General features: G+C 38.4%; 1 non-coding gene across 1 annotated transcript; it reads right to left on the bottom strand.

Moving 5' to 3' along the window:
- Positions 1–23,964: 23,964 nt before the first annotated feature.
- Positions 23,965–24,071, bottom strand: LOC147004285 (U6 spliceosomal RNA). The gene has a single exon (XR_015047475.1). It is a non-coding gene; the product is annotated as a U6 spliceosomal RNA (small nuclear RNA).
- Positions 24,072–27,957: the final 3,886 nt, after the last annotated feature.

Here is a 27,957-nt window from a genome sequence, read left to right as displayed (position 1 = left end):
AATTAGCCTCAGGCAAGATCTTGCTGCATGCTAGACATTCTTTTACTTCTACATATTAGGAAGGTAGTAACTTGACCCCATTCTACATATGAAGAAACTGGAGTTGAGGAGACTTGGTTAAGTGCCTGGAGCTACTAAATAGTTAAGCCAAAATTCCAACAGGAAGTTAGATTTCCCAGCCCACTTTCAGAACCAAAATCCTATTCCATGCAACAAGGCTAGTCTGACAGGGCAAGGTTCCAAGATAGGTGTTAGATGTTATGTTTTATGATACATGTTATAATGAATCTCAGGCCCAATGAAGAGAAAGGGCACCCAAAGTCTCACATTGAAGTTAGCCATTGTCAGGACCTCACAATCAATTTAAAAGTTTCCCAGTAGGAGTAGTGTCCATATGATAGAAACAGGATACAATGAAGACATTCATGTAACATAGCTATATGTATATTATACTTTATATTCAGAGAGGGAAGTTAACTTGAATGAAGTCACACAGAAAACCAACACTTGAATTTCCCTCCTGGGGCCAATATAGATTAATGTATCAAAAGATGGCCTAGTCGGCCATCACTGGAAAGAGAGGCCCATTGGACTTGCAAACTTTATATGCCCCAGTACAGGGGAATGCCAGGGCCAAAAGGGAGTGTGTGGGTAGGGGAGTCGGAGGAGGGTATGGGGGACTTTTGGGATAGCACTGGAAATGTAAATGAGGAAAATACCTAATACAAATATTAAAAAAATAATTTTATTCTGTAACTGAGACATTTTTACTATGACTCAAACCACTGGGCCACACTCACAGACTGTCTAAAGATCTCTGCAGCTGTCAGAAAGATTGTGGTATATGTGGTGTATGTATATTCTTGTATATTCATAAATGTAATGCACAGGAGATGAGGATTTGTTTTATACCTTGATTTTTTTGTATGTTATTATTTGGTGGCTATTTTGGAAACATCTTTTGGAGATTAAGTCCAATTAGGAAACAGATGGCACTGAAATATTGTCAAACATATCAGATCAGCAGCAAATCACTGGCTTAATTATGTAAATAATTAAAATGTATATTTACACCTGATCATGCAAACAAGGGTGAAATGTCTGATTTCAGGGTTGGTTATAATCACTGATAAAGAGTCAAGTTATAAAAGTAGGTCATGCCCAAGTCACTACTTTAGTGCTTCATTCATATACTGTCTTGGAAAAACACATATGAGACATAACTAAGAGCCAAAGACTGGTCTGAGAAGAGGGCTCAGTCCATAATGTACTTGCTTTGCAAGCATATGGGCCTCAGTTTGACCCTTAGTGCCTTCATTTAGAAAACAATGCAGGTGTGTTAGTATAACATGTGTGCCTACACATACACATTTTTACAAAGGTACATGGCACCTGAGGATCTTCACCAAGTTATCCTGTGATCTCCACATGGACATGCACTCCCACAAATATGACCTGTGACCCTAAACACACACACACAAACAGATATACACACAGATGTATAAATGGGCACAGATAGACGATAGATAGATAGATAGATAGATAGATAGATAGATAGATAGATAGATAGATAGATAGATAGATAGATAGATATACAGGAAGATAATTTAAAGAATCAGTAACAAACAGAAGTTCTCTGAGTATGCCAGGGATATAAGGCTAGACTTGGTTAAAAGACCATCATTATTGTATAAATGATATTTTCCTGCTTCACCTCTTCTAGAAACTTTTGCCAGGCCCCTATTTCCTCAGACTCATAGTCCTTGTAGCAAATACATTCTCCATTGTGTGTAGTTTGATAGACTTACTTTCATCTACATCCTTCATTATATTTTCCAAAAAAGTATAAGCAATAGTTAGGGTTGTGGATATAGCTCAGAGATACTTAATTCTGCACAAGGCCATGAGATTAATCTCAAACTATTAAAAAATTAATTAATTAATATTAAAAATAAATTAAAAGACTAATAAATCACTTAGTCTTGAGGAAAGATCTGTGTTCTTGGCTCACTCTCCTGACACAATTTTAACAGCTATGAAACAGAACATGAAAGTATAAAGGATTTTCTATGTTCTCAGTTCTGTGTCAGCAACTAACATATAGAACACTTATTAGTGCCTACAATATCTCTATCTGTCCCCATTTCACAGAGAAGAAAATAGAAAGGTAGTAAGATACTTCTTATATCTAGCCTAGAATACATCAGTTAAAACAACAGCCACTTAAATGTAGAAGAAGCCCCCCTGCACCCCATCTCTTTCTCTCCCTTTCATATACTTAGGCAGTCTGGAGCCTGTGCTATGACTCCGTGGTCATCAATGACCTAGCTATTTCTATTTGTTCTTCCGGTATGTTCAGTACATAACTTCCACCTTCTGTTCCCTATTCAAAGTTCCCATCTTTATTCTGGATAGGCTTTTGCTCAACTGTGGAAACTGGCGTCCAAGATATCATCAAATAATTTTAACATGTGGATACATATGACCTTATATTGCCCCTTCTTTTAAATCAGTCTTTCCCTAATAACAACAAACTTTAAGAAAACTGTAAAGTAATAGTTTCCTTGGTGGGTCATAGGAAATATTATGCCTTTTACCTTCATCTTTTTGGTTGCTCACTTTGGGAGAATTTTAAGTCACACACACACATTTATTTAACATAACCAAACCCAAGCTTCATCCATCTAGTATGTGAGCCAGTTGAGAATTAATAGGACTATAAAATCAACCTTCAAATGACTGTAGCTCCAGTGGACATGCTCCCTGAGCCAAAATCACCAACAGATTCAGTCAGCTCCAATATTCCTGATGCAGGCACATGAAACTAAGTGCTGAATTCAATTCCTTGACCGTGGCATCTAATAAGGCATCCCAATTGATTCATCAGATAAAGCAAGTGAGGGCAATAGAGAATACAAGAAACAAAAAAATTATCAAAATTTTCTATGTAAACTTTATAAACACAGGAGACCTACCTCATCAACTTTACTCTCTTCTGTTCCTGAGCAGCAAATGACCAATGAAGCTCAAAGTGAACTAGTTTAGATTACACAAAGACAGAACACATGGGGGGGGTGGGGATTACTGGAGCTTTCTTCTTGTTTTTCTTCCCTCCTTTCACGTAGTAGCTTTCCCTGTGAAGGAATTATCAGCTGATTCAGCAATCCATCTATTCACCTTTTTCCTGAAGTCCTATTATAGTTCATGTAACACTCAGAGTCCTCTGTCATTCCCCATTACCTACTTAAATTATCTGTACTTCTCTGTGGAACACTCAAGAATCCCTTTTTCCAGCATCCCATTTGTTCAGCCTCACCTTCTATTGTTTCTGCTTGCTATGCTCTCTGATGACCAATGACCTTTTCTCTATAACAAACCTTCCATATATGATTTTTCTTGTACCGATATCCTTGTCTGGTGGTACTTAAAAAAATCCAATCCAGAGTCAAAGATTTAGCATCCAACCAAGTACTATCATTTATCACCATGGGTGAGTTATTTAATTCTTTAAAATCATTTTTATTTTACAAAACAAGATCTTCATAAGATGGTTGGATAAATTAAACTTGAAATCTATGTAAGGTATGAAAACAGTGTCTTAAATGTAAGTTTTCAGTAAATGGCAGCCACTGCAATTGTCATCATGTCCTTCTGTGAATCTAGATGGAAGGTTAGCCACACTATGCATTACACATAATTAAGCATTCTTATTTTGTTTTTGTTTTAAGATAGTCCCATGAAACTCAGGGTGGCCTTGAACTATGTATGTAGCATCCAAATATCTGACCTAATTTTTTCCACTTTCCAAGTACTAAGATTAAAGTGTGCACCACACCCAGCTTACACAGTATAGGAGATCAAACTCATGAGATAGAGAAACTTTACTAACTGAGCCACATACTTAACCCCTTAGCATACTTACATCCAAATTAAATCTGATGGCCACTGTCAGCTAAACATATTACCAACTGTCTACAGATGAAGAAAGAAATTCAGTGGCTGAAGATAGGACCACACAGATAAATAGTGGTGAAACTCAAGCTAGAATATATTTCCAAGTTGAACTAAAGGGTTTCTAATCCATTTCAGGATCATTAACCTCGCAAGGTCAATTAAACAAGGGCTTTTAAAATTTTCATACTCACAATCCCTTTTGGCTGGAGAATTTTTAAAGTTTTACTACAACTACTACTACTACTACTATTACTACTACTACTACTACTACTACTACTAGTACTACTACAACTACCCCATAGGAATGTGGGTTCATTCCTAGGTCTTCATTTCTATTCCACTGGTCTGCCTGTCACTGTACCAATGCCATGCAGTTTTTATCACAATTGCTCTGTAATATGGCTTAAGGTCAGGGATGGTGATTCCACCAGAATTATTTTATTATTGTGAATACTTTTAGCTATCCTAGATTTTTTGTTATTCCAGATGAATTTGCAAATTGCTTTTTCTAACTATATGAAGAATTGAGTTGGAATCTTGATGGGGATTATGTTGTCTCTGTAAATTGCTTTTGGTAAGATGGCAATTTTAACTATATTAATATTGCCAGTCCATGAGCATGGGAGATCTCTCCATCATCTGAGATCTTTGATTTCTTTCTTAAGAGACTCAAAGTTCTTGTCATATAGATGTTTCACTTGCTTAGTTAGAGTAACTCCAAGGTATTTTAAATAGTTTGTGACTACTGTGAAGGGTGTTGTTTTCCTAATTTCTTTCTCAGCCTGTTTAGCCTTTGAGTAGAGGAAGGCCATTAATTTGTTTGAGTTAATTTTATATCCAGCTACTTTGCTGATAATCTTTTATTTCTTTCTTCAGAGACTCAAAGTTCTTGTCATATAGATGTTTCACTTGCTTAGTTAGAGTCACACCAAGGTATTTTATATAGTTTATGACTACTGTGAAGGGTATTGTTTCCCTAATATCTTTCTCAGCCTGTTTAGCCTTTGAGTAGAGGAAGGCCACTAATTTGAGTTAATTTTATATCCAGCCACTTTGCTGAAGGTGTTTATCAGGTTTAGGAGTTCTCTGGTGGACTTTTTGGGATATATATATATATATATATATATATATATATATATATAGGCTAGGACTTGGAGTACTATACTGAATAGGTTGGGAGAGAATAGGCAGACTTGTTTAGTACCTGATTTTAGTGGAATTCCTTCAAGTTTCTCTCTATTTAGTTTTGATGTTGGCTACTGGTTTGATGTATATTGCATTTACTATGTTTATGTATGGGCCTTGAATTCCTGATCTTTCCAAGATTTTTATCATGAAGGGATTTTCTCGAATGTATTCTCAGTATCTCATGAAAGGATCATGTGGTTTGTTTGTTTGTTTTTTTCTTTGAGTTTGTTTGATTATGTTGATGGATTTCCGTATATTGAACCATCCCTACATCCCTTGGACAAAGCTTACTTGATCATGATGAATGATCATTTTTATCTGTTCTTGGATTTGGTTTGTGAGAATTTTACTGAGTATTTTTGCATCAATATTCATAAGGGAAAATTTCTCTAAAGTTCTCTTTCTTTCTTGGTCCCTTGTATGGCTTAGATATCAGAGCAGTTGTGGCTTCATAGAACAAGTTGGGTAGAATTCTTTCTGTTTCTATTTTGTGGAATAGTTGGAGGAGTAATTGTATTCGGTATTTTTTGAAGGTCTGATAGAACTCTGCACTAAACCTATCTGGTCCTGGGCCATTTTTGATTGGGAAACTGTTAATGACTGTTTCTATTTCTTTAGGGGATATGGGACTGTTTAAATTGTTTATTTGATCCTGATTTAACTTTGGCACCTGGTATCTGTATAGAAACTTGTCCATTTTATCTAGATTTTCAAGTTTTGTTTAATATAGGCTGATTTTTTGGGTGTCCTTGATTTTGGTTGTTATATCCCGTTTCATTTCTAATTTTGTTAATTTGGGTACTGTCTCTTTGCTCTCTGGTTAGTCTAGTATAGGGTTTATGTATCTTGTTGATTTTCTCGAAGAACCAGCTCCTGGTTTTGTTGATTCTTTATATCATTCTGTTTGTTTCTACTTGGTTGATTTCAGCCCTGAGTTTGGTTATTTTCTGCCATCTACTCCTCTTGGGTGTATTTGCTTTCTTTTGTTCTAGAGTTTTCAGGTGTTCTATTAAACTGCACGTGTATGTGAGCTTTCCTCTTAGGACTGCTTTCATTGTGGCTCATAAGTTTTTGTATGTTGTATCTGCATTTTCATTAAATTATGAAAAGTCTTTAATTTCTTTATTTCTTCCTTGATGAAGTTATCATTGAGTAGAGTGTTGTTCAGCTTCCTTGTGTATGTGGGCTTTCTGTTGTTTTCTTGATATTGAAAACCAGCCTTAACCTCTAGTGATCTGATAGGAGGCATGAGATTATTTCAATCCTCTTATATCTGTTGATGTCTGATTTGTAACTAATTATATGGTTAATTTTGGAGAAGGTAACATGATGTGCTGAGAAGAAGCTTTTTCTTTTGATTTAGGATGAAATGTTCTATAGATATCTTTTAAATCTATTTGGTCCAAAACTTCTGTTAGTGTCACTGTGACTCTATTTAGTTTGTGTTTTCATGATCTGTCCATTGATGAGAGTGGGGTGTTAAAGTTCCCCACAATTAATGTGTGAGGTGGAATGTGTGCTTTTAGCTTTAGTAAAGTTTCTTTTAAGACTATGGGTTCCCTTGCATTTGGAGCATAGATGTTCAGAGTTGAGAGTTCTTCTTGGTAGATTTTTCCTTTGATGAGTATGAAGTGTCCTTATCTTTTTGATGATTTTTGGTTGAACGTCAATTTTATCCAATATTAGAATGGCTACTCCTGCTTGTTTCTTAAGGCCATTTGCATGGAAAATTTTTTTCCTCCCCTTTACTTCTGAGGTAGCATCTGTCTTTGTCACTTAGGTGCATTTGCTGTATGCAGCAAAATGCTGGGTCCTGTTTACATATCCAGTCTGTCTATGACTTTTTATTGGGGAATTGAGTCAGTTGATATTAAGAGATATTAAGGAATAGTGATTTTTGCTTCCTGTTATTAATAATGTTATTTTTGTTTGTTTGTTTAGTTATCTTCTTTCGAGTTTGTTGAAAAAAGATTACTTTCTTGCTTTTTCTAGGGAGTAGGCTCCCTCCTTGGGTTGGTGTTTTCCATCTATTATCCCTTGTAGGGCTGGATTTTTGGAAAGCTTTGTGTAAATTTGGTTTTGTCAAGGAATATCTTGGTTTCTCCCTCTATGGTAATTGAGAGTATCTGTATGAGCTCTGTCCAGAATCTTCTAGCTTTCATTGTCTCTGGGGAGAAGTCAGATATAATTCTGTTAGCTTTGCCTTTATATGTTACTTGACCTTTTTTCCCCTTACTGCTTTTAATATTCTTTCTTTGTTTTGTGCATTTGGTGTTTTGATTATTATGTGACAGGAGGAATTTCTTTTCTTATCCAATCTATTTCTAGTTCTGTAGGCTTCTTGTATGTTTATGGGTATCACTTTCTTTAGGTTAGGGAAGTTTTCTTCTATAATTTTGTTGAAGATATTTACTGGACCTAGTTGGGAATCTTCATTCTCTTCTATATCTACTATCCTTAAGTTTGGTCTTCTTATTGTGTCCTGCATTTCCTGGATGTTTGGGGTTAGGAGCTTTTAAAGTTTGCATTTTCTTTTACTATTGTGTCAATGTTTTCTATGGTATCTTCTGTACCTGAGATTCTCACTTCTATCTCTTGTATTCTGTTGGTGATGCTTGAATCTATTACCTATGGTCTCTTTCCTAGGTTTTCTATCTCTATTGTTGTCTCCCTTTGTGATTTCTTCATTGTTCTCATTTCTTTATTATTTCTGGATGGTTTTGTTAAATACCTTCACCAGTTTGGTTGTATTTTCCTGTAATTGTTTAAGGGATTTTTGTATTTCCTCTTCAAGGTCTTCTACCTTGTTCTGTTTACCTGTGTTTTCTTTTATTTTTTAAGGGATTTATTTATGTCCTTCTTATATTTCTCTATCATCACCATGAGATGTAATTTTAAATAATAGTCTATTTTTCTGGTGAGTTGGGGTAACCAGGGTTAACTGTAATGGAAGATCTAGGTTCTGATGATGCCAAGTAGTCTTGGTTTATATTGCTTATGATCTTGTGCTTACCTTTTACCATCTGGTTATCTCTGGGGTTATCCGGTCTTGCTATCTCTGACTTTGGTTTGTCCCTCCTGCAAGCCTGTGTGTCAATACTCCTGGAGACCAGTTCTCTCCTGGAGGAATTTGTTTATGGAGACCTGTGGTACAGGGTCAGCTCTGGAGTGTAGACAGAGAGCAGAAGGATTCTGTCCTCAGCTGATCCTTGTCTCCACCATCCTGATGGCTCTGTGAGGGTCACTCTTGGGCCAGGAATTTGAAGAGAAGTAGTGGCCTTACCTGTGCCCGCAAGTGTGTAGGCACTCCTGGGAGACCAGCTCTCTCCTGGCAGTATTTGTGTATATAGGTCTGTGCCACAGGATAAGCTCTAGGCACAGATGGAGACTGGAAGACTCCTGTCCCAGCCCCTCTATTCCCATGTCCTGAGGGTTATGGGAGGGCTCATCTGAGCAGCAGTGGTGATCTTACCTGCACTCACAGGCCTGTCCATACTCCTGGAAGGCTTGCTCCCTCCCAATGTTATTTAGGTATGAAGCCCTGTGACAGAAATGGAAGCCCTATTTACAGCTTATTTTTTTAATTTTTAATATTTTTTTAATTTTTAATATTTTTATTACATATTTTCCTCAATTACATTTCCAATGCAGGGTCAAGATACAGTGATAGTCATTGAATAAATGGGTAAAAGGGTCATTGTAATTGGAGCTAAGATAAAGATCTACCAAGGATGGTAAGCACTGTGCTATAATGAAGGCAGGATGGTAGGGAGTTCTGTCAACTAGTTCTCCTAGGTAGTAAGATAGGACCTCACTAAATATGAGGTATCTGAGAGGGGATTTTTTTTAATTTTTAATATTTTTATTACATATTTTCCTCAATTACATTTCCAATGCTATCCCAAAAGTCCCCCATAGCGCCCCCCACTTCCCTACCCACCCATTCCCATTCTTTTGGCCCTGGCATTCCCCTATATTGGGGCATATAAAGTTTGCAAGTCCAATGGGCCTCTCTTTCCATTGATGGCCGACTAGGTCATCTTTCAATACATATGCAGCTAGAGACAAGAGTTCCGGGGTTCTGGTTCGTACATCATGTTGTTCCAACAATAGGGTTGCAGATCCCTTTAGCTCCTTGGGTACTTTCTCTAGCTTCTCCATTGGGAGCCCTGTGATACATCCAATAGCTGACTGTGAACATCCACTCCTGTGTTTGCTAGGCCCCAGCATCGTCTCACAAGAGACAGCTATATTTGGGTCCTTTCAGCAAAATCTTGCTAGTGTATGCAATGGTGTCAGCGTTTAGAAGCTGATTATGGGATGGATCCCTGGATACGGCAGTCTCTAAATGGTCCATCCTTTCATCACAGCTACAAACTTTGTCTCTGGAACTCCTTCCCTGGGTGTTTTGTTCCCAATTCTAAGAAGGTGCACAGTGTCCACACTTTGGTCTTCATTCTTCTTGAGTTTCATGCATTTAGCAAATTGTATCTTATATCTTGGGTATCCTAAGTTTTGGGCTAATATCCACTAATCAGTGAATACATATTGTATGAGTTCTTTTGTGATTGTGTTACTTCACTCAAGATGATGCCCTCCAGATCCATCCATTTGGCTAGGAATTTCATAAATTCATTCTTTTTAATAGCTGAGTAGTACTCCATTGTGTAAATGTACCATAATTTCTGTATCCATTCCTCTGTTGAGGGACATCTGGGTTCTTTCCAGCTTCTGGCTATTATAAATAGGGCTGCTATGAACATAGTGGAGCATGTGTCCTTTTTACCGGTTGGGACATCTTCTGGATATATGCCCAGGAGAGGTATTGCTGGATCCTCCGGTAGTACTATGTCCAATTTTCTGAGGAACCGCCAGACTGATTTCCAGAGTGGTTGTACAAGCTTGCAATCCCACCAACAATGGAGGAGTGTTCCTCTTTCTCCACATCCTCGCCAGCATCTGCTGTCACCTGAGTTCCAGTTAGCCATTCTGACTGGTGTGAGGTGGAATCTCAGGGTTGTTTTGATTTGCATTTCCCTGATGATTAAGGATGTTGAACATTTTTTCAGGTGCTTCTCTGCCATTCGGTATTCCTCAGGTGAGAATTCTTTGTTCAGTTCTGAGCCCCATTTTTTAATGGGGTTATTTAACTTTCTGGAGTCCACCTTCTTGAGTTCTTTATATATATTGGATATTAGTCCCTTATCTGATTTAGGATTGGTGAAGATCCTTTCCCAATCTGTTGGTGGTTTTTTTGTCTTATTGATGGTGTCTTTAGCCTTGCAGAAGCTTTGTAGTTTCATAAGGTCCCACTTGTCAATTCTTGATCTTACAGCACAAGCCATTACTGTTCTATTCAGGAATTGTTCCCCTGTGCCCATATCTTCAAGGCTTTTCCCCACTTTCTCCTCTATAATTTTCAGTGTCTCTGGTTTTATGTGAAGTTCCTTGATCCACTTAGACTTGACCTTAGTACAAGGAGATAGGAATGGATCGATTCGCATCTTCTACATGTTAACAACCAGTTGTGCCAGCACCATTTGTTGAAAATGCTGTCTTTCTTCCACTGGATGTTTTTAGCTCCCTTGTCGAAGATCAAGTGACCGTAGGTGTGTGGCTTCATTTCTGGGTCTTCAATTCTATTCCATTGGTCTATTTGTCTGTCACTATACCAGTACCATGCAGTTTTTATCACAATTGCTCTGTAGTAGAGATTTAGGTCCAGCATGGTGATTCCACCAGAGGTTCTTTTATCCTTGAGAAGAGTTTTTGCTATCCTAGGTTTTTTGTTATTCCAGATGAATTTGCAGATTGCACTTTCTAATTCGTTGAAAAATTGATTTGGAATTTTGATGGGGATTGCATTGAATCTGTAGATTGCTTTTAGCAAGATAGCCATTTTTATAATGTTGATCCTGCCAATCCATGAGCATGGGAGATCTTTCCATCTTCTGAGATCTTCTATAATTTCTTTCTTCAGAGACTTGAAGTTTTTATTATACAGATCTTTCACTTCCTTAGTTAGAGTCACGCCAAGATATTTTATATTATTTGTGACTATTGAGAAGGGTGTTGTTTCCCTAATTTCTTTCTCAGCCTGTTTATTCTTTGTGTAGAGAAAGGCCATTGATTTGTTTGAGTTAATTTTATATCCAGCTACTTCACCGAAGCTGTTTATCAGGCTTAGGAGTTCTCTGGTGGAATTTTTAGGGTCACTTATATATACTATCATATCATCTGCAAAGAGTGATATTTTGACTTCATCTTTTCCAATTTGTATCCCTTTGATCTCCTTTTGTTGTCGAATTGCTCTGGCTAGGACTTCAAGTACAATGTTGAATAGGTATGGAGAAAGTGGACAGCCTTGTCTAGTCCCTGATTTTAGAGGGATTGCTTCAAGCTTCTGACCATTTACTTTGATGTTGGCTACTGGTTTGCTGTAGATTGCTTTTATCATGTTTAGGTATGGGCCTTGAATTCCTGATCTTTCCAAGACTTTTATCATGAATGGGTGTTGGATCTTGTCAAATGCTTTTTCCGCATCTAACGAGATGACCATGTGGTTTTTGTCTTTGAGTTTGTTTATATACTGGATTACGTTGATGGATTTCCGTATATTGAACCATCCCTGCATCCCTGGGATGAAACCTACTTGGTCAGGATGGATGATTGTTTTGATGTGTTCTTGGATTCGGTTAGCAAGAACTTTATTGAGGATTTTTGCATCAATATTCATAAGGGATATTGGTCTGAAGTTTTCTATCTTTGTTGGGTCTTTTTGTGGTTTAGGTATCAGAGTAATTGTGGTTTCATAGAATGAGTTATTTACAGCTTTTTTACATGTGTTTCAGGGCTTGAACTCTGGTTATCAGGTGTTCTCAGCAAGCACCTTTACCTGCTGGGACATCTGGATTATGGACAAAAAAATTTTTAATTGTCATTTACAATGTAGACATAGAAATCAAACTTTTCGGGGGGGGGGGTCGAGACAGAGTTTCTCTGTATAGCCCTGGCTGTCCTGGATCTCACTCTGTACACCAGGCTGGCTTTGAACTCAGAAATTCGCCTGCCTCTGCCTCCCAAGTGCTGGGATTAAAGGTGTGCGCCACCACACCCAGCCAAATCAAACATTTAATAATTTAAAAGTATAAAGAGAATTAGTTTAAAACAATTCTTTAATGTACATATAAATTTATCATGTATTAAAAACAAAAGGAAGTTTGTCCATTAACAAAATATATGCATATTATTTTCATAGGAAGAATAAAATTGTGCCTTAATATTTGCTGCTTGAGGACGTATAACATCTTAAATGCTTTGTATTTCAGTTGATCGATACTTTGATTTTACAATCCTGAGGATGCTATTTTGTATAAACACAAGAAACAAAATGGCTGAAGTAGGTTTAGAACGCTTTCAGAAAACAGTTAGAAATACTGTCCTAATACCAAGAAAAATGTTCTTCTAATAATTCTCATGAAATCTAGATCAATACATTAAACAGAAGGTTTTTTTTTTAATCAGACATTCTAACACAATATAATCCAAAAATATACTAAATTCCCACTTTCATGTTGAGGAATAATGATGAGAAAATATTTTTATAAGAGCAGAAAACTTTTTCTGTACACTAAAATCATGCCAATGTACAATGTAGGGCATACATTAGTTTGAGTCTGGTCTCAGGTAGTTATACTAGGTAGTGTTTCTTAACACTGCTTGACATGATAACATGTGTAGTACACATGCATATTCTAAATCAAGGCCACCATATATTCACATGTCACAATGGGCTTGAATGGTACCAGAACACCTTAGGCTAATTAAGCATCTTACTTTAAATTAGTTCTTTGTCACTATATATTCAGAGGCACTTTAGTGCTCTCAAATTTTGAGTTATCAAATACACTCAGTTATAGGAACTTATTTACCATGGGGGAGGAGAGGGGAGAGGAGGAGGACAACAAGGAGAAAGAGAGAACAGAGAACCTGAGACTAAAAGGAATAGTCCTCTGGGATGAAAACTTTCTTTCTGGACCTTCTCCCTTGGAAGTATTTTCTCTCATCCCCGAAGCTAAAGTCCTTGAGAAAGTAGTGGAGCTGAGAAATGATCACTGTACATGTCTCTGGCTGAATTGCTAGATAGAGTTTAGAGTTTTCATATCTACTGCCAAGCCTGAAAACCCATCTCATTTTCTAAATGGGTAAGAGCAATGTTAAGATCCAATGAAACACTGTCCTTCCTTCTGGTTTATACCATTTGAACATATGGTCAAGATTCAACCAATCAGGTGATCATTTTTAGAATGTATGAATTTCAGAGTGCTACAGAGAATACTAAAAGTTTATAACTAGGATAACTTAAGACCAATGAGAACTTACCAATCATCAGAGAAATTAAAAAAAAGAAAAAAAGAAACTGCAAGCGAAGAATGAGGTCAGCTTTGGAGAATGTATTCCCCATAAAGGGAATGTTTGCAGAGGCACAAAAACCCTACATTTGTGGTCTTAAATACCTATGAGATATTTTTTTCTAACATATTCTAACCTGTTCTCTACTGGGAATTATTTCTCATGCTTATTATGAGGTAAAGGTCAAAGTTTTGCAAATTGTTTTTTTTTTTTAATGGAGCACCATAAAGTGTGTGTGTGTGTGTGTGTGTGTGTGTGTGTGTGTGTGTGTGTGTGTGTGTTTGTGTCTGTATGTGATTACAAGGATTGGGGGGTCAACATATCCATCTCCTGGTAAGACTATTGGAAACACACATTCTCAGGCCCAGATGCAGACCCTTTAATTGTGGAATCTTTAGCTCTGGTTCTTTGTAGTCTGTATCTTTCTCCATCATCAATGTGTAGCCAGGTTTAAGAATCATGAGTTTAAATTCAGGCATCAAATTGAGATCAACAGACCTGAGAAGTCTCTCCTGGGGCTGCTTTGGGACTGCTATATGATGTTGGTAAGAGCAGGAGACAGAATCCAGAGAAAGGAATGGTAACTAGAAGAAAAAATAGTACCTAGAACTCACCTCCCAGTTTTAACCAAATCACCCTGCTATTATCCTGTTTGCTTACTATGTCTTCATGGAAGAAGGCTAACCTAACATTAAAAGGCTTGAGAGCAACTAATCTTGATGAGCTTTAATTTATTTAATCAATAAATAGTTACCGAGGTGTCTGGTGCATGTCATTCTGTGTGCCAAGTCAAAGCTGTGTCAGACATTTGCCTCTTCCCTGAGACCCCATGGCTGAGAGAATAAATGAGTCATTCATAGACACTGGATATTAGCATCAACAGAAAAATGAGAACACGGTCTGTCGTATCATGATAAGTGTGTAAGAATTCTCTAGTTGTAAGTAGGATGGGAGACAATGAAAGTAACAAAACATACAAAAGCATAAAGGAAGAAAAGTAGAGGGATCAAGCATTTGAATGTAGTTCAGGTTTAGCAAGTGTGAAGTTATGAGACCTCTGGCTGGTTGAATATCTGAACAAGCTCTACCTTATCTGTAGGCTTCAATACCTCCTCAGACCAAAGACAAGGTTGTGCTAATAAAAGACCTACAAAAATAAAATAATCTTCAGGTTTAAAAAATAGTTTTTAATCACTAGAAAGAAATTTTACCTCCTTGGGGACCTTTTGTCAATGTCTAGGGACATTTTTGCTTGTAAACAGCTTCAAAAACAGTGATGATTCTATTATGGGGGGCAGGTAAGGGTGCTCTTAAGCATCCTGCTGTTGACAGGACACCCAGTATTTTGCAATGAAGAATTATTCACACACGTTAACAGTAGGATGCAGGATAAATCTTGCCCTGAAGCTACAGAAACATAAACTAAGCATTTGCCAGGGCTTTCAAGATTGCTAATACACTGACTCTTGTGAAGTATGGTTAAAGAACAACTTGTCAGGGAAGAGAGTGGAAGTTTTTAAAGCAAGACTGCTTTATCCCCATGGTGATGTCTTAAGTCAAACTGCGGCAAAACTTTGGAGATCACATACCAAAGCTAAAATGATAACCTAAACCCGTCACTGGCTATGATATGTCCAGAGAATCAACCTAGTCAATAGGAAAAGCCTAGTTTCCTTGCATCACAGGGTTTGACAAGTTCTAATTCCTATCCTTTCCTTTATCTCCCTTCCTCAAACAACTATCACAGTATTTCCTTTTATGTTCTCTTAATTCTTTGGTGATATTTCATCTCCATTTATCCCTGGTAGCCAGGCACACAAACAAGTTTACATAAGATTCCCACCTCCAAGAGAACTGTCAGATTGAGCCAAAAGATAATCTGTCTACCAAACAGCCTCAGTACAGCAAAGAGAAAGGTGGCCAGGACTCATAGGGTTGATCTTTAGTTCGTGTCTCAGCCACCTCTATGAACATAATGATCTTGACAGACTCATTTCTGCATCTGAGTTTCAATGTCCTCATCTGTAAAGGAAAGGTTACAGAGTTCGCTTTTCAAAGGGCTTTGGAGATAATGCATACGAAATTCCCAGCACAACATAGGAACATGATGATGAGGCAGTGACTACCACATGGAAAATCAATCCCTTTCCAAATTTTAGCATGAATACCATAGCTGAATATCATTCAAGTGACCTCCCGTCCCCAACTTTGCTGTCTCTGCAGAGAAGTTCATCTGCAAGTGAACTCCATGATGGAAGAAAGTCTTTTTTGCCCTCTGCCTAATGAACTCATTGCTATATTAGAAATAAGCAATCATTGGAATCTCGAGGTGTAAAACACTCTTGGGATTATTTATCTGAGGCAATCTCCCATTAAAGAAGGCCCTCTTGCTCAGTGATGTTGCTCATTCCTTTCCATGTCTTCCTACCCATTGGACACAGTGAGTCCAGCCCAGATGAAAGTGATTGTGGAGCTGGACCTATGCCAAATCCATCCCTTAGCTCATCTACTTTCCCACAAATGAATTTGGAAGCCAGGATTGATCTTCACAGTCTATCAGACTCCACCATCTCTCCTGGGGATGATTGGCACATGTCTTTACCCCTGGTTAACTGTCTGCTTCACAGCCCTCCTCTCCTGCCAATCCCTAATCTATTCTACTAAGCTTTAAAATGTATCACTAACAGCCACCACTTTAATAGGTCTCATACTTAAAACACTTGCATCTGGCTCCAGATGGAACTTTGCAAAGAAAAAGCTATCAGGCCTATTATTCCCAAATTCCACATTTATTCGGTGTTTTAAAAATCAATTTATTAAGCCTTAACCATAAAAGCACCAGGCCCCATGCTAGATATTAAGGATACAGGAATGAACATGCAGGTAGGCCACTGACTTGAGGGTACTTGTTACTGCTGTGAGGAGGAAGAAAGAGTTCAAAACAGAACCTACAGGAGATTTGCAGCCTGGAGACAGATAGGGCTTCACAAGCAAATTACACTCAGTAAATTGATGCCCAGAGAATGAGTGGTGATTAAGCAGGTGTGTTAGCTAGCTTTGCATTGCTATAACATAGTGCCTGACAAAAAAGCTTAAAGTGCGGAAAATTTTATTTAAACTAATGGTTCAGAGTTTCCAGTTCATCCTTATCTGCCTGCTCCTTTGCTTGTAGAAGAGACAGGGCATTGTGGTTGAAAAAGCATGCAGCTGAGGGTATTCAGATCACAGCAGACAGGAAAATATGAGAGATACACAAATTGGATGTCAGGTAAGACTAGGTAGAAGTAAAGAAACATACCCCGTTCCCCCACCCCCATACCAGTGTCCTTCCTCCTTCAGCTAGGCTTTGCCTTCTGAAGTTTCCAGAACTTCCCAAAATAACATCACCTGCTAGGAATCAAGTATTCAACACATGAGCCTATGGGTGAGCACTTTAGATTAAAAACATAACAGGTAGAGGAAGAGGGTTAAACCAAAGAGAGAGACTATGGAGTCCTAGAGTTAAGAGTGAGCATCTTTAGTGGATGGGATGAAAATTCCAGGCCTGCTAAAATGGAGGAGGATGAGAAGACTAAAAGATAAGAACAGAGAAGAACTCAAGGGCAGAGCATGAGGCTTTTCCTAAGCCCAGTGAGAAGACATTTATATTATGCTCAATCTAGTATGGTTTTTGATGCTTTCTATGTAACCAAGCTTCTCTTAGGAACATAGGTAAGGGAAGAGAGAAGATGTCAACATACCATAAAACAGAACCAACGGATCTCTCTGCTAGCAGAATAAACCTATTCATAAAGCTAAGATTCAAATATTGGTCAATTTCATATCCCAGCAAAACAAGGGATACATATTTGATTTTGGCAAGAGAATTAGCCTCCTTCATAATGCTCAGCAGAATAATGTCCAGTAAGCAGTGGGTGGAAGAGGGTAAATTGTATGGTCACGTGATAGAGTCACCAGCACATGCAAGTTAACAGGCAGGCAAACTGAAGCAGAGGAACATTGCGTGGGGGATGTTTATCAGGAGTAAAACTTGTTGGACAGGAAAGGAGAAGAATATGTTTCAGACAGAAGGATATGTATGCAAAAAGGGTGCAGAAGGGTGAAGAGTAGGGTGTCCAGAGAGTAATGGAAGACTGATGCTCAGGAGACATGGCAGTTAGTTAGGAAGACGGGTAGCTTATGAGTATGGCAATTCCTGAAAGCATAATGACTTATGGGACAATGAAAAGTGGAGGTAAAGATTAGGAGAAAGGAAGAGCCACGAGAGACAGTGTGTTTTGAAAGTAGTAGGCTAAACGTTGGTAATGTAGAGAGAATATAGGGAGAGACAAGGAGAAGTGCTTAGGGATCAAGAGTAGTTCAAAGGGTCACACTGTTCTTAGGTATGAGAAAGCAAAATGCAGACAGCAAATTGACTAAAGGTAGAATTCAAGCTATTTGTGTGTGTGTGTGTGTGTGTGTGTGTGTGTGTGTGTATGTTTGGGTTTGTAAATGCATCATACATGCAAATGTTTGCTAGCACATGTGAGCACAGGCATATGGAGGCCAAAGGTCAATCTTTCAAACTGTTACTCAGGAGCCAACCAGCTTGGTTTTTTTTTTTTTTTTTACTCTTCTTAAATTATTTCTTTTTAATTTCTTTTTTTTTTAATATTTTTATTACCTATTTTCCTCAATTACATTTCCAATACTATCCCAAAAGTCCCCCATAGCGCCCCCCACTTCCCTACACACCCATTCCCATTCTTTTGGCCCTGGCATTCCCCTATATTGGGGCATATAAAGTTTGCAAGTCCAGTGGGCCTCTCTTTCCATTGATGGACGACTAGGCCATCTTTTGATACATATGCAGCTAGAGACAAGAGCTCCAGGGTTCTGGTTAGTACATCATGTTGTTCCAACAATAGGGTTGCAGATCCCTTTAGCTCCTTGGGTACTTTCTCTAGCTTCTCCATTGGGAGCCCTGTGATACATCCAATAGCTGACTGTGAACATCCACTCCTGTGTTTGCTAGGCCCCGGCATCGTCTCACAAGAGACAGCTATATTTGGGTCCTTTCAGCAAAATCTTCCTAGTGTATGCAATGGTGTCAGCGTTTAGAAGCTGATTATGGGACGGATCCCTGGATACAGCAGTCTCTAAATGGTCCATCCTTTCATCACAGCTACGAACTTTGTCTCTGTAACTCCTTCCCTGGGTGTTTTGTTCCCAATTCTAAGAAGGTGCACAGTGTCCACACTTTGGTCTTCATTCTTCTTGAGTTTCATGCGTTTAGCAAATTGTATCTTATATCTTGGGTATCCTAAGTTTGGGCTAATATCCACTTATCAATGAATACATATTGTGTGAGTTCTTTTGTGATTGTGTTACTTCACTCAAGATGATGCCCTCCAGGTCCATCCATTTGGCTAGGAATTTCATAAATTCATTCTTTTTAATAGCTGAGTAGTACTCCATTGTGTAAATGTACCATAATTTCTGTATCCATTCCTCTGTTGAGGGACATCTGGGTTCTTTCCAGCTTCTGGCTATTATAAATAGGGCTGCTATGAACATAGTGGAGCATGTGTCCTTTTTACCGGTTGGGACATCTTCTGGATATATGCCCAGGAGAGGTATTGCTGGATCCTCCGGTAGTACTATGTCCAATTTTCTGAGGAACCGCCAGACTGATTTCCAGAGTGGTTGTACAAGCTTGCAATCCCACCAACAATGGAGGAGTGTTCCTCTTTCTCCACATCCTCGCCAGCATCTGCTGTCACCTGAATTTTTGATCTTAGCCATTCTGACTGGTGTGAGGTGGAATCTCAGGGTTGTTTTGATTTGCATTTCCCTGATGATTAAGGATGTTGAACATTTTTTCAGGTGTTTCTCTGCCATTCGGTATTCCTCAGGTGAGAATTCTTTGTTCAGTTCTGAGCCCCATTTTTTAATGGGGTTATTTGACTTTCTGGAGTCCACCTTCTTGAGTTCTTTATATATATTGGATATTAGTCCCTTATCTGATTTAGGATAGGTGAAGATCCTTTCCCAATCTGTTGGTGGTTTTTTTGTCTTATTGATGGTGTCTTTAGCCTTGCAGAAGCTTTGTAGTTTCATGAGGTCCCACTTGTCAATTCTCGATCTTACAGCACAAGCCATTACTGTTCTATTCAGGAATTTTTCCCCTGTGCCCATATCTTCAGGGCTTTTCCCCACTTATCCTCTATAAGTTTCAGTGTCTCTGGTTTTATGTGAAGTTCCTTGATCCAATTAGACTTGACCTTAGTACAAGGAGATAGGAATGGATCGATTCGCATTCTTCTACATGTTAACAACCAGTTGTGCCAGCACCATTTGTTGAAAATGCTGTCTTTCTTCCACTGGATGTTTTTAGCTCCCTTGTCGAAGATCAAGTGACCATAGGTGTGTGGGTTCATTTCTGGGTCTTCAATTCTATTCCATTGGTCTATTTGTCTGTCACTATACCAGTACCATGCAGTTTTTATCACAATTGCTCTGTAGTAGAGCTTTAGGTCCGGCATGGTGATTCCACCAGAGGTTCTTTTATCCTTGAGAAGAGTTTTTGCTATCCTAGGTTTTTTGTTATTCCAGATGAATTTGCAGATTGCACTTTCTAATTCGTTGAAGAATTGATTTGGAATTTTGATGGGGATTGCATTGAATCTGTAGATTGCTTTTGGCAAGATAGCCATTTTTACAATGTTGATCCTGCCAATCCATGAGCATGGGAGATCTTTCCATCTTCTGAGATCTTCTATAATTTCTTTCTTCAGAGACTTGAAGTTTTTATTATACAGATCTTTCACTTCCTTAGTTAGAGTCACGCCAAGATATTTTATATTATTTGTGACTATTGAGAAGGGTGTTGTTTCCCTAATTTCTTTCTCAGCCTGTTTATTCTTTGTGTAGAGAAAGGCCATTGATTTGTTTGAGTTAATTTTATATCCAGCTACTTCACCGAAGCTGTTTATCAGGCTTAGGAGTTCTCTGGTGGAATTTTTAGGGTCACTTATATATACTATCATATCATCTGCAAAAAGTGATATTTTGACTTCATCTTTTCCAATTTGTATCCCTTTGATCTCCTTTTGTTGTCGAATTGCTCTGGCTAGGACTTCAAGTACAATGTTGAATAGGTATGGAGAAAGTGGACAGCCTTGTCTAGTCCCTGATTTTAGAGGGATTGCTTCAAGCTTCTCACCATTTACTTTGATGTTGGCTACTGGTTTGCTGTAGATTGCTTTTATCATGTTTAGGTATGGGCCTTGAATTCCTGATCTTTCCAAGACTTTTATCATGAATGGGTGTTGGATCTTGTCAAATGCTTTTTCTGCATCTAACGAGATGACCATGTGGTTTTTGTCTTTGAGTTTGTTTATATACTGGATTACGTTGATGGATTTCCGTATATTGAACCATCCCTGCATCCCTGGGATGAAACCTACTTGGTCAGGATGGATGATTGTTTTGATGTGTTCTTGCATTCGCTTAGCAAGAACTTTATTGAGGATTTTTGCATCAATATTCATAAGGGATATTGGTCTGAAGTTTTCTATCTTTGTTGGGTCTTTTTGTGGTTTAGGTATCAGAGTAATTGTGGCTTCATAGAATGAGTTGGGTAGAGTACCTTCTGTTTCTATTTTGTGGAATAGTTTGTGAAGAACTGGGATTAGATCTTCTTTGAAGGTCTGATAGAACTCTGCACTAAACCCATCTGGTCCTGGGCTTTTTTTAGTTGGGAGACTATTAATGACTGCTTCTATTTCTTTGGGGGATATAGGGCTGTTTAGATCATTAACCTGATCTTGATTTAACTTTGGTACCTGGTATCTGTCTAGGAACTTCTCCATTTCATCCAGGTTCTCCAGTTTTGTTGAGTATAGCCTTTGGTAGAAGGATCTGATGGTGTTTTGGATGTCTTCAGGATCTGTTGTTATGTCTCTTTTTTCGTTTCTGATTTTGTTAATTAGGATGCTTTCCCTGTGCCCTCTAGTGAGTCTGGCTAAGGGTTTATCTATCTTGTTGATTTTCTCAAAGAACCAGCTCCTTGATTGGTTGATTCTTTGAATAGTTTTTCTTGTTTCCACTTGGTTGATTTCACCCCTGAGTTTGATTATTTCCTGCTGTCTACTCCTCTTGGGTGAATTTGCTTCCTTTTGTTCTAGTGCTTTTAGGTGTGTTGTCAAGCTGCTAATGTGTGCTCTCTCTAGTTTCCTTTTGGAGGCACTCAGAGCTATGAGTTTTCCTCTTAGAAATGCTTTCATTGCGTCCCATAAGTTTGGGTATGTTGTGGCTTCATTTTCATTGAACTCTAAAAAGTCCTTAATTTCTTTCTTTATTCCTTCCTTGACCAAGGTATCATTGAGAAGAGTGTTGTTCAGTTTCCACGTGAAGGTTGGCTTTCTATTATTTATTTTGTTATTGAAGATCAGCCTTAGTCCATGGTGATCTGATAGGATGCATGGGACAATTTCAATATTTTTATATCTGTTGAGGCCTGCTTTGTGACCAATTATGTGGTCAATTTTGGAGAAGGTACCATGAGGTGCTGAGAAGAAGGTATATCCTTTTGTTTTAGGATAGAATGTTCTGTAGATATCTGCCAGATCCATTTGATTCATAATTTCTCTTAGTTTCACTGTGTCCCTGTTTAGTTTCTGTTTCCATGATCTGTCCATTGGTGAAAGTGGTGTGTTGAAGTCTCCCACTATTATTGTATGAGGTGCAATGTGTGCTTTGAGATTTACTAAAGTTTCTTTAATGAATGTGGCTGCCTTTGTATTTGGAGCATAGATATTCAGGATTGATAGTTCCTCTTGGAGGATTTTACCTTTGATGAGTATGAAGTGTCCCTCCCTGTCTTTTTTAATGACTTTGGGTTGGAAGTCAATCTTATCAGATATTAGAATGGCTACTCCAGCTTGTTTCTTCATGCCATTTGCTTGGAAAATTGTTTTCCAGCCTTTCATTCTGAGGTAGTGTCTATCCTTTTCTCTGAGATGAGTTTCCTGTAAGCAGCAAAATGTTGGGTCTTGTTTGTGTAGCCAGTTTGTTAGTCTATGTCTTTTTATCGGGGAGTTGAGTCCATTGATATTAAGAGATATTAAGGAAAAGTAATTGTTGTTTCCTGTTATTTTTGTTGTTAAAGTTGGCATTTTGTTCTTGTGGCTGTCTTCTTTTAGGTTTGTTGAGGGATTATCTTCTTGTTGTTTCTAGGGCGTGGTTCCTGTCCTTGTATTGGTTTTTTTCTGTTATTATCCTTTGAAGGGCTGGATTCCTGGAGAGATAATGTGTGAATTTGGTTTTGTCGTGGAATACTTTGGTTTCTCCATCTATGTTAATTGAGAGTTTGGCTGGGTATAGTAGCCTGGGCTGGAATTTGTGTTCTTTTAGTGTCTGTATAACATCCGTCCATGATCTTCTGGCTTTCATAGTCTCTGGTGAAAAATCTGGTGTAATTCTGATAGGCTTGCCTTTATATGTTACTTGGCCTTTTTCTCTTACTGCTTTTAGTATTCTATCTTTATTTAGAGTATTTGTTGCTCTGATTATTATGTGTCAGGAGGTATTTCTTTTCTGGTCCAGTCTATTTGGAGTTCTGTAGGCTTCTTGTATGTTCATGGGCATCTCTTTCTTTAGATTTGGGAAGTTTTCTTCTATAATTTTGTTGAAGATGTTTGCTGGTCCTTTGAGTTGAAAATCTTCATTCTCATCCACTCCTATTATCCGTAGGTTTGGTCTTCTCATTGTGTCCTGTATTTCTTGGATGTTTTGAGTTAGGATCTTTTTGCATTTTACATTTTCCTTGATTGTTGTGCCGATGTTCTCTATGGAATCTTCTGCACCTGAGATTCTCTCTTCCATCTCTTGTATTCTGTTGCTGATGCTCGTATCTATGGTTCCAGATTTCTTTCCTAGGGTTTCTATCTCCAGTGTTGCCTCATTTTGGGTTTTCTTTATTGTGTCTACTTCCCTTTTTAGGTCTAGTATGGTTTTGTTCATTTCCATCATCTGTTTGGATGTGTTTTCCTGTTTTTCTGTAAGGACTTCTACCTGTTTGATTATGTTATCGTGTTTTTCTTTAAGGATTTGTAACTCTTTAGCAGTGTTCTCCTGCAATTCTTTAAGGGATTTTTGTGCTTCCTCTTTATTGTCTTCTGCCTGTTTAGCAGTGTTCTCCTGCATTTCTTTAAGTGTGTTATTAAAGTCCTTCTTGAAGTCCTCTATCATCATCCGGAGATATGCTTTTAAATCCGTGTCTAGCTTTTCAGGTGTGTTGGGGTGCTCTGGACTGGGCGAAGTGGGGGTGCTGGGTTCTGATGATGGTGAGTGGTCTTGGTTTCTGTTAGTAAGATTATTATGTTTACCTTTCGCCATCTGGTAATCTCTGGGGTTAGTTGTTATCGTAAAAATATGGAACGCTTCACGAATTTGCGTGTCATCCTTGTGCAGGGGCCATGCTAATCTTCTCTGTATCGTTCCAATTTTAGTATATGTGCTGCCGAAGCGAGCACCCAGCTTGGTTTTTTGAGATGGTCTCTCACTGATACCTGGACTTCACAGGTTTGGATAAAATGACTGCCTAACAAACCCAAAGGATCTGTCTGCTTCCACAGTTCTGGGATGACAAGTGAACCACCACACCTGGCTTTTTAACATGGATATTTAGGCTTGAACTCTGGTCCTCAGGCTTACACATCAAACAGTTTATAGACTGAGCCATCTCCCTTAACCTTGGGATCCAATATTTATGTGTATGCTAGTGCCAATCATTCCTCAAACCTTAGGAATGGATTATTATTATTTCTAATATGGCTAACCAAATTCCAGGACACTAAATGGCCCAAGTTAGAAGAATCCAAACTGTGGATCCAGAAACTATAGCCTGCAGGGCCCAAATGAGGCCAACTAAGGAGAGTTTTTAGTTGTTGAATGGTTGGAAAAATCAAGAGAATAATATTTTGTGACACATGAAATTTAAATTTCTGAGTCCATAACGATAGTTTCACATAGCCATGCTGTGATTAGAAATTTCCTATTGCTGCTTTCCAGCTCTGAGATGAGATGTGAATAGCTTTCATGAGACTATTTGGACCATGACACCATGTGGAAGAAACTATACATATGCTGTTCATGGAGAGTGTCTGCTCTTGAACCCAGTCTATTGAGTACAAGGCATTGCTCTTTGTTTCCACTCTGTCATAGGGTCAAGTTCAAATATAGAACACAATTTGCAAGTTCAAGTTTGAGTTTAATGTGACTGAAATCTGATGGTTTTGCTTACTTATTATTGAATCATTTTAGTGAGGAGTGGGTATGCTTTGAGCTGAGAGGGGGCTTGATGTCTGTGTTTCCTTTCACTGTGAGTATATATCTTGCAGGCCAACTGTGACAAAGGATTTGATGGGGGGAGGGAGTATCAAAGGTCCTAGGCTCTGTCAACCAGTAGGAAGTGCAGCAAAAGTTGCAGCCCTGCAGAGTGAAGGGACTTGTAGGTAGGATACATGAATGGAGGCTGAGTTTCATCATAAGACACTGTCTGAAGAGAGCTAACATGCTGTGAGAGATGAGGAACAACTGTGGTCAGCCTGGCCTGGGAGGCCTGCTGCCAATTCAATTTTCACAGCAGCCCACCTCCATCTGGAATGAAAACTCTTTTCTTAATGCTCTTATTAAATCCTAATCTTAATCGTATTCATCATTATTAAGGCTTGAAATTGTCTGGAATATTTAAATAGGGCCAAGCTGATAGTCAGAGAGACAAAATTTAAAGGGACAGTGAGAAAACACTTCGTGGACTGCACCAAATAATCACTGGAGATTCAGTTCCTGATAGAAGCCAAGGTTTCTGAAGTGAGCAGTTCGAAACAGCATACACAGGGGAGGAGGTTGCCAATTACACGTTGCCTGGATAATATTAGTCTTTCTTTCAAAGTCTCCTGAAAAACTTATCAGGGAAGGGGAGAGGCATAAAGGCAAGATGCATTAAGGGTTTAAATCTACCCAAGGACTTGGAGGGATATTGAAAGTGAATAACTATGGGCCTCGCTCCTTTCAACTCCAAAACAATGTCCATTAAATAACTCCAATGCCTCAGTCCCTGTCGCCAAGAATCTCATTTCTAGCTGTCCCCAGAAGGTCGCATGTGCTGGCCCAGCTCTTATCTTCTGATACAGGGCAGGCCATCACCACAGCTTTTAGAACTATATACTGAGGAAGAAACAAAGGTCTTTTCTTTCTTTCTTTCTTCTTTGCTAAATGAAAAATTTAACTCGAGATGATAGGTTTCCCATTGTTTTCCCCTCATGCATCTGACAGGCAGCGGGTGAGTGTGACTCCATCAGTGATTGACTGTTTGGCCCAAACATATACCATACACTTCATAGACTTTTTAATTCTGGCAAGAGTGCTGTGGGGTAGGTCTCACAGACTCTGTTCCTAGCATGAGATGAGACATCTCATGCCAGGAGAAAATATATTAACCATGGTCACCCCACTGGATTTGAACTCCCAGCACAGGCCCATTTTCTCTTCTTTCATATTCCACTGGCTTACCAGACTCCTACGGTCTCTCAGAGAGATGATGGTATAGGAGAAAACCATAGATAAACTGCAGGCAAGAGATCACTGAGGGAAAGGAATTTCTTATAATATCCATATTATCCAGGTTGAACCTTGAATACTAAAACAATCTATTTAACCTTTACTCTGGATAATGCATACATTAGGTGGGGAAACCTATATACTATCATAAAAATGTGGGAATTTGAAGCCCGCTGACATAAAATCAAATAGCCCAGCCATAAAAGGCATCACTTTTATGTGATTATCTTGCCAATATCTTCGTGTTGCTAAACTAAATCAAACTACAATTTTCCCCACATGCCCTGAATTTAATGGCAACCATTAATGGGCCTGATTCCTTATAGATCTCCCTGTAATAGGAACATTGCCTCTTATACCCTGGCTGATTAAAATGAAGCCACTATGCTGTCATCTGTTAGGTTTTCTTGAGTATGATGAAGAGTGGCCCTGCTTGAAATACCAAAGTTGTTGACACCCAAACTGGCATTCACAACCTTCCTAAAATACCCAATATCAATATATCTTTCTGGAACTTTCTTCTACTGTTTCTATATATCATCTCTGTGCAAAATCCAGTAGTATCAGAAGGGAAAAGGTTTTTTTTTTTTTTTTGAGTATCTATTCCAGGAATAACAAAAACACTTGGAATCATATCTTAACTCTAACACTTTAAAGTAATAAGTCAGAGGGTTCTGAATCTAACTAAAGTGTCCTTCATGCTGTGAGTTGGTTGAATATAATCTTACACTCCTCAATGTTTCTTACATGTTTTAACCTATTCTGAGACTCAGAGATCACCTAGACATTTGCCAGGTCACAAAATGTATAAAGAACACCCCTGAAGCATGAAACCTGGTTAAATAGAAAATAGCATATTACCAAGAACAAGGAAATGATTGTTTCCAAGAGGCAGAAGGCAGCCCTCACCACGTCAGTGAAGATCTAAAATCCCACATGTCAACAAAGACCTCTAACCAAAACCCTTAGTCAATCTTAGAAAGTATTTTATTTTATTTATTTATTTATTTATTTATTTATTTATTTATTTATTTATTTTGGTTTTTCAAGACAGGGTTTCTCTGTATAGCCCTGGCTGTCCTGGAACTCACTTTGTAGACCAGACTGGCCTCGAACTCAGAAATCCACCTGCCTCTACCTCCTGAAAGTTTTTATTTCTTCAATCTACTTTTCCAAAATTTTCTCTATTTCTGCACCAGAGAAAAATGTCTTTCACTGATGGCCAATCCTCCGCCAAAATGATAATAATGTTGTGTTTTTTGGAAATTTTAAATTTTCCCCAGAAAGGACCCCCTACACTTGCTTCCAGCTATCAGACACTGGTAACCCTTGATCATTGAGTATATTCCCAGAAAGCAATTACAGTGAAGAGAGACAGAACAGAGAGGCAACATAGCAACTACTAAACATTTCACTCCCCCACCTCATCTTACTTCTGGTATCTTCAAATCCTTCTTACATCCTCATTACCTTCATAGCAATACCCTTTGCAACACACAAAGAGAGGAGGGGAGAAGGAGAGGGAGCTACACAGAGACAGACAGACAGACAGACAGACAGGCAGACAGGCAGACAGAGAAAGAGAGACAGACAGAGAGAGAGATTCTTGGCATGGCTCTAAGTTTCTGCCTCAGTCTGCTCATTCAGCTAAACTTTCCAAATTTGTATTTTCTCCATCCCTCTCCATCATCTGTCAGCCTTGACTTAGAAGTACAAATAACACTTCAAGGCATTGTTTTTTAATAGGTTATTAAACTGCTCTTACAGGTTATTAACAATGGGCTTTTCTCCAATTTT

Source organism: Mus caroli, unplaced genomic scaffold, assembly GCF_978045245.1.
Source record: "Mus caroli unplaced genomic scaffold, Mus_caroli_1 scaffold_6, whole genome shotgun sequence".
In the NCBI taxonomy this organism is placed as follows: Eukaryota; Metazoa; Chordata; class Mammalia; order Rodentia; family Muridae; genus Mus; species Mus caroli.
Note: the sequence above shows the minus strand (reverse complement) of the source record. Positions and strands in the feature narration are given on the sequence as shown.